This window comes from Mus caroli, chromosome 17 (genome assembly GCF_900094665.2).
Source record: "Mus caroli chromosome 17, CAROLI_EIJ_v1.1, whole genome shotgun sequence".
Classification (NCBI taxonomy): domain Eukaryota; kingdom Metazoa; phylum Chordata; class Mammalia; order Rodentia; family Muridae; genus Mus; species Mus caroli.
In genome coordinates this window covers 69,240,654-69,248,834 of record NC_034586.1, presented here as the reverse complement: position 1 = coordinate 69,248,834, position 8,181 = coordinate 69,240,654, and the positions used below count along the sequence as shown (strand labels likewise).

General features: G+C 43.4%; 1 protein-coding gene across 1 annotated transcript in view; it reads left to right on the top strand.

The window, feature by feature from the left end:
• The window catches only part of Capn13 (calpain 13), an 88,744-nt gene extending 81,739 nt beyond the window's left edge, over nt 1-7,005 (top strand). The window contains exon 22 of the mRNA XM_021150095.2: nt 6,924-7,005. The gene's annotated coding sequence lies outside the window, so the exon portion shown is untranslated. The remainder of the gene's footprint in view (nt 1-6,923) is intronic.
• Nucleotides 7,006-8,181: the final 1,176 nt, after the last annotated feature.

Genomic DNA, 8,181 nt, shown 5'->3' with positions numbered 1-8,181 from the left:
CCTTAAAAGAAAGATAATTTCTAATTTTATTGTGCCTATCACAATCTACATAATTTTAATGTAAAGAATGACTCCTTAGCTATACCTTTCAACTAATTTGGCTGACAGGATCTACATTTTTGAAACTTTAAGGTCACTTGATTGTCTCTATCTTGTCTCTTTTGGGGAGTTCCAATTTTCTTTTTGCTGACTGTTTTTCAGTCTCCTGTTCTGAAAGCCGAAGGAGGAAGTATAATATGAGGCACATATGTATTTCATATGTATTTATCTCTCTCACTAATGCTGGTCATTACCCCAACTGTGTTCCCTCTTCCTTGCTTTGTCACTCTCTGACATCATAACATTGCACATGTCCCTTCACACATGGCTTATGAGTTGAACTGAGAAGCTAGGAACAGGAAAATAAAGGCATTGTGACTGAAAATGTACAACCCCACCTGCTTTGGTAACATCCTTCCTTCTCTGGAGTTTTGCTACACAGCATCTTCCTCTGGGGATGTCCTGTATCCCATTGCCGTCCACCTTTGCAGGGGCTCGATTGAACAAATTCTCTGCTCTGCCTTCTGAATGCTAACACTGCCCCCTAGATTTTCTATGCCTCACCCACACATGTGTATCTTTTGAATTTCTCCCACCTCACAATCCCTTCCAGCTACTATTACCCCTCTCTTCTCTTCCCATTACAGCCAAATTTCACACAGGCATTAACTATCTCCACATCCTCACTTCCTACTCTCTCTTCAAACGACTTCGGTTTGGATTTCTTAGAAATCGTCTGTCTCCCTGAATTTGGCATTGGCTTTTGATCTTATTTTTTCTGTATCCATTCACATCCCTCAAATCAATTTCCTGAATCCAGTTACGCTCTTAAAAATTCAAATCCATTTACTGCATCCCAAGTTAAAAACCCTTCAACATCTCCCCTTCTTGCTGTACAAGGCAAGTCTAGAGTCATTAATGTCAGTCCCTGGGGCCTGTACCATCTGCCCCTGCCCATCCATCTGGTCTCTCCTTGTCCCTTCCTCTACCTTCACCATACCTGGGTAATATCATTACCACCCATGCTATTATTCCTAGCCTCCGATCTCAGGCCATACTGTCTGCTCTATCCTGGGTGTTAGTAGCCCAACACTTTTCCTTTCTTGCTGTAGCCCAACTCACAACTTGCATAAAGTTTCTCACATACCCTTTTCCCAGTTACAAAACTCAACACGTAGTTTTCTTGTTGCCAGTTCCTTTCTCTCTTCTTTAGTGAGGTTTGTCAAAATGCAATTCACACCATACAATCTACCCACTTAAAGGATGGAGTCCAAGCTGGGCACAGGGGTGGGGGCTGGGGGGCACACCTAGAGGACTTAGAACACAGGAAGCAAAGGCAGGACAATCACAAGTTCCAATCCAGCCTAGGCTACATTGTGAATTCCAGGCCAGCTACATGATGATACACAGATACACACACACACACACACACACACACACAATCTTGTTTGCATTTGTGATTTTAGTATCATTATAGGCCTCCATTTATTCCATTCCATTTATTGCAGCTCATTCCAATAGTATAATTTTAGAGCATTTTTCTTCTGCATATAAAGAAACTTCTTACTCCTCCGGAAGTCACTCCCCAGCTGCATCCAACCTTTAGTCTCAGGCAAGCACTAGTCTACATTCTCGCTCTGTGTAGACTTGCCTCTTCTGCGTGTTGAATCACGTCAGTGGAATCCATGAGTGGCCCTTGGTAACTTTGTCTTTCACTGAACAAAATGTTTACAGGGTCCACCAACATTGAAGCATACCTTAACTTCTCCACTCCATTTTAATTCCAAGAAGTATCTCATTGATGTCACACACCATATTTGATTCAACAACGGGTAGATGTTGAAGTTATCTCTGCTTCGTAGCTAGCACTAATAATCGTACTGTGAATGTTTGTGGGTGAGCATTGAGATAGACATGTTTTCACTTCTCTTGGTTGCACAGCCAGGGATGGGCCTGACGGACCACGTGGTAACTCTGAGTGACATTTTGAGGCATGGTTTGCCTTTTGTATCTTCCTACCGGTGACGAATGGGAGTTTGAGCAGCACTTGGTGCTGTGGTCTTTATGGGCTTGAACTGGTACCTCACTGTGGGTTTGATTGGCACTTCCTTGATACCAAATGATGCTGAGCCTCTTTCCCATTGGTTATGGGCTACTTGTATGTTTTCTCTGGAGAATTCTATTCAAATCCTTTCTTCATTTTGAAACTGGGGTATATTTTAGTATCTTTTTGTTACTGAGCTGTGAGAGTTATTTTCTTATTTTCATTACTAACCCTTTATCATGTTATTTGTCAATTTTCTCCTGTTGTTTAGCTTGTCTTTTCATTTTTAAAAAAATATTTTATTTTTCAATTAGAAATGGTTTTCATATAATTTACTTTATCATATTTTCCCCTCGATCTCCCAACTCCTCCCAGAGCCTTCCCACTTTGTGTTTTTACGAGGGTATTGTTTTGTTTTTGTCTTTACGATCTGGGAGGTATCATTTGACTTCGTGAGGTTCTAAGTTTGATGAGGTCTACCACATCTATTTTTCTTTAGTTATTTATACTTTTGATGGTAGGGCTCCAGGTCCATTGTCTAGCCTTGGGTCACAAATGTTTACTTCTACTTCGCTTGTAACACGTGTAGCTTTTGTCATAGACTTTTGAACTATTTTTGAGGGTTTCTTTGGGTTTTTTTTGTTTTGTTTTGTTTGCCTGTGCAAAGCAGGAGTCTAGTTTCATTCTTTTACATGTGGACGTCTGGTCTTCTCTGCACCCATTTAAAGCTATAAATCGTATCTGAATGTAGTTTTATTTTCTATTTCCCAAATTGCATCTACTTATCACTTTGGAGTTTTGTCTTGATTTGGTTTGGTTTGGAGGTCTGGATTTTTTTTTCCCTTCCTCAGTGATCCTGGATAGGACTACTACTACAATTCTGAACCGATATTTACAAAGCAGACAGAAGGACAGATGTTCTTATGTTCCTCAAAGATGACAAGTCTTTCACTGTTCTGTCTGACGTGAAACGTGAAGGTTTCTACTTTTAGGAGCTGGGAGTGCAGTATTTTTAATGTCACCACAACTACTGTTTACTCTTGTCCTAATTTTACAAGTGAGAAAGTTGCTCAGGTTGTAAGGCTGGTTAATCATGAGGCTGAGGCTTAAAAACTAGGTCTGTGATTTTCATATTTGTCTCTGGTGCTTTTCCATGAGGCAGAGTGGTTGGATTACCCTGTGTTTGAGTCTGTCTACTGTTCAGAAAGCATTGCATCTAAACTTCATGCAGAAAGGAGTACGTCCAGGATACTGCACACTTGTGCCAATGATGGGTTTTCTCTCTTTTTATTGTTTGAGAACCTCATACACATATATTAAATATTTTGATCAAATCTATCTCCCGTTGCCTCCCCTATAATTCCTCCCAGGCCTCTCCAAAAGTCTACCTAGTGCTGTCTATGTGTGTATAGGACCATCTACTGGAACCTGAGTAGCCTCTCAAAGAACATGTCTCTGAAGAAAACAGACCCTGTCTTGCTCTCCTGGCAGTCTGAGATAGTCCCCCTCTCACCACTCGTCAATAGCTCCTTAGCTAGGGGTGAAACTTTGTGACAATTCCATGTTGGGATTTTGTCTGCCTTGACCTTGCCCAGGTCTTGGGCATACCATCGCAGCTGCTCTGAGTTCACCTGCACAGCTGCCCTGTGGTGTCTGGAGACCAGTATTTCAGAACAGTGCTCCACCGCTTCTGGCTTTTACATTTTTCTGCCCTCTTTTCTGAGATGACCTCCGGGCCTTGGGAGGAGCGGCAGTGGTATGGTTGTTCCATTTAACTTTGAGTTTTTAATTGATACCATCTATCAGGTGAAGGACCCTCCTCTCTGTTTGTAGTTGGTGAACACTCTTCTAGCTCTTCGCCTGATGACTCCATCTCCTGCGAGATGCTAAGCCTCGCTCTGACTTATTTGTTGCACAAATAAGCACAAAGTAAAGTGTAGTCATTCCGTAACCATTTCCCAGGTGGCAGAAGAAATCGCGCATTCATCTTTAAATTTCATTTTAATTAAAACATAATTACATCATTTCCCTACTTCTTATCCTCCCTCTAATCTCTCCCCTGTCCCCTCCTCACTTCCTCTCACATTTATGGCTTCTTCTTTTATTATAATTACATACATGAATGCATACATAAATGCACAAATATATAACCATGACCTGCTGAGTCTGTTGAGTGTTGCTTGTGAGTGTATGACTTCAGGTATAGTCAATCAGTGGGCTCATCCCTGGGAGAGATTAAGGCTCCCTCTCTCAGCAGTCATTAGTGTCCTGTGTGAGATGTGGGATGCTGTAAAGTTTCCTCCTTCCATGCTAGCATGTCTGTCGGTCTTGTCACTGTTTAGGTCTTGTTGAGTCCGCCATATTGTTGCTGGAATAATGAAAGGATATGCCATGTTTATTGCATGACCTTCTTCCCCAGAGAAGGAAGTGATGGCACCATCATCAGGCCATTCTATTTCTGGGTCACATTCTGTAAACTATACAAGAAGCCTTTCATGTACGCTAGACTTGCTGATCAGCTTGGCTTGTTCCACCATTGTTAGATATTAGAATTGTGTTTTCCTCCAATTCTGCTTCATCTTCAACCCTGACCCTTGTTCACCTTGACTTAGCTCAACCAGGCTGTTCTACCCTCTCCTCGAACCTATTTGTTTTGAGGAAGGCGTGTACCTCCACTACGGAATTGCAGGCAGTGTTTTTTGTTAAAAGGTCAAGGTCAGAAGGTTCTGGGGGCATACTGAGTCAGGTGAGCATGTTGATCTTAACTGACTCCAGAGTCTAGAGCTTTAGTGCACTGTGGATTGGATCGCATCTTGTTGAAAGCTCATCCAGCTAATGCCATCTGTGTCCGTGTTGGCTTGCTGACAATACAGCAGGAGAGTGCCTTCTAACAAATTAGTATTTCTACCATCTCCACTGCACAGCAATCTTTAATCTGTGTACAAGTGGCAAATAGGCAGCAACAGCCTTGATCTTTCTTATTGTTATCCACAACTCCTCTGAGTGGGCCCACTTCTACCCCAACAAATGCTTCTCTCCTAACCTTCAGGCCAAGGAATTCCTTCTTAGATGCCTGGGTAGACTTTGGGTGGAAGACTGTCATTACAAAATAGATGAGACCATCATTAGTTTGGGTCAAACTCTCCCATGTAGGTCATATTAACAATTGAGGCTGGAGAGATGGCTCAGTGGTTAAGAGTACTGACTGCTCTTCTAAGACTCCTGAGCTCAATTCCCAGCAACCACATTGTGGCTTATTTTAAGATCTGGGAGCCAGGCATAGTGGCACAGCCTTTAATCCCAGTACTTGGGAGGCAGAGCCAAGTGAATCTCTGTGAATTCCAGGCCAGCCTGGTCTTGAATGACCTATCCAGCCAGGACAACAAGAGCTACCTACACAGAGAGACTCCCACCTCAATAAAACAAAGAACGAAAAATAATGAAATAAATTGGGAGTCTGGATTTGCAGCTGGTAATATGACAATTACTAGATCCCCCTAAGAACCACGGCCACCCTAGAAGATCGGCGTCTAGCTTTCTGAGCTGGCTTTAGAAGAGAAACATGCTCAACCAGGAAAGTAACACACTCTGAGAGCCTGATCAGAGGGTGTGGGTGGGGATCTGGATGTTCGAGACCCATCAGTGGGAAAACAACTCAGCTAGACATCGTGTAGAGGGCAACCATTCCTAGGGGAGCGAAAGGGGGAGTCGAAAGAAGGGGGAATCAATAAAGTTCCCTGGGTGGCTTCATCGTGCAAAAAGCTTTGCAATTCTGCTGGAGACTTTGGTAAGAATTATTAAGATAATGACGGATTAGGCAGACCAAAAAAAAAAAAATGAGGTAATTAGTAACTCCTGGAAGAACAAAAAGTTACAGAAAGAAGAAAATGTTATCCAAGAGTGTTTCCTCACTTCGCAGTGAGCAGTACATATATAATTGTAATAAAGTAGAAATTAAATATTGATTTAACAAAAAGTGTGGCCTAAATATATTAGAAGGATGAAGAGAGAGACGATAGAGATATAAAAGTGGGCAAGGAACACCCAGCCCTGTCGTCCATCACAGCAATCGATGGGCTTTTAAAATTGGCAAGTGAGGGAGCTGCTGCCTAAGTTTGCCGTTTAGAAATGTGGGCTGAAGCTTCTAGAGCAATTCTGAGGAAATCTGGGGACAGAAAGGATGTAGCAATCCACCCCTTTTCCTTCATGGCTTGTAGCAATGATTGAGTTTTCAAATTATATGTATAAGATTGAATTCTTACTAGAAAATCAATATAACGGGTAGAAAAAAAAAAAACCTGAAAGTAAAATACTTAGGACTTGAAAGAAGAGGAGAGCAACTGGGAAGGAAAGCCAGGGACCCTAACACCCATGGGCAAGGACATGTTATATTTGCAGGAGAGATGTCTATGCAGGATTGTCACTTAATCTGAGCCACACACACTTGAGACAACAGCAGACTGAAGCATGCAGAGGGCAGAGGGCAGAGGGGTCCATCTGGTTTGTCCACAGGAGGACAAAACAGGGGCTGACTCCATGACACTTTTGACTCTGCTGCAGGACACACAAAGCTATTATTTTGGGTGAGCTGTGGATTCCAGCTGCAGGCAGAGTGGCGCAAATGGGGTAGTGTCTTTTGTGGATCTTAACGATAAAGCCATTCCCATCTACTGGGGGGACCCTTTGAGGGGACCAGTCACTCTCACAGTGGGAAATTCCCAGGCCTCTGATCTGTTCCACATAGTAGGAATGGGGTTGGGCCTCCATGCTCATTTAAAAAAAGGAACAAACTTTGCTCTGCCTGGGCCCCTTTGCTATGAGATTCTGTGTCTTTCTCTAGGACATGTTCCTGGTGGTCACTCGAGGAAACGGCTGTCCCCATGGAGCTGTGCCAAAACCCCTACGGTCTGCAGCTAAACCTGGTATTTGAAATGGAGTCAAAGATGCCTGCGAAGAGCCTATCTGAGATCCTGGCTGAGGCAGGCTCAGATCAACCCAAGGTCATCGGAGCACTTTCTGACATCAGCAGGCACTTGCAGGAAAACAAAACAGGAAACGTTCACTCCCGCTGACATTCCATCCCCTTCCCACACTCTGCCTGGATCCATTTCTTGGAAAAAACAGTCTGATCCAGTTTATGCACCCCCCCAGGTGGTGTTGCTGACCCAGGAATGGTCTACTCAGCGCCATTTGCCAAATAACCACATTCTTTTGTAGCTACAGCGGAGTTGTTTCCCAGCTAAATGGTCAAATAAAATTTATTTCTACGAAAAATTCTTGGTGTGAAAGACCCTTGGATCTGGTTTTAAAAGTACAACTGGGGAAGGGAATGCTAGGCAGCAAGGTAGGCACCTTCTTCTTCCTCCTCCTCCTCCTCGTTCTCCACGTGGTCCTTGGGTATCTCAAAATGGTCGTTTAGAATCGTGGTCATTTCAAAAGCTCACCAGGCCAGACCCTGCTATGGAGGTTGTGCAGCCTAAGAGCTCAACTCTGGAAGCATTTCCCAGGAAGGGACTGTACTGGCTGGTTTCCTCATCTGTGTGATGGCATTCCCCCATACAAAAACTTCAGAGAAGAAAGGTTTATTCCGACTTACTGCATGATGGGATTTTAGTCCGCTGTGGCGGCAAAGGGATAGCAGTACCCAGGGAGCATACAGTACGGGCTCCTCATATCGTAGTAGGCTAGGAAGCTGAAACAGTAGAACCAGAACCAGGTGCCAGGCTATAGAGCCTTCAAATCCCACCTCTAGAGACCTAGACTTACGAACTGGGTCCCCAGCTCCTAAAGGTTCCACAGCCTCCTAAACAGCGCCACCTGCTGGAGAACAGCTATTTATTCTACAAGCTTGAGGGATTTAAACAACAGGAACAGCAAATGTCTGTGTGTGGAAAGAACGGGAAGATGAAAATCTTCCGAACGTGATTTTGTGAGAAACCCTCACTAGAAAATGGACAGCACTGGCAGGATTTCTCATGCAAGAACAAGGTCACAATTTGGAAGTAACCACATTCACTACACAGACAGCAAACATAGCCATATTACAGGGCGTTGTTCTTGGTCATTTCACATCCACCTTCATGAAATTTAGAATAAAA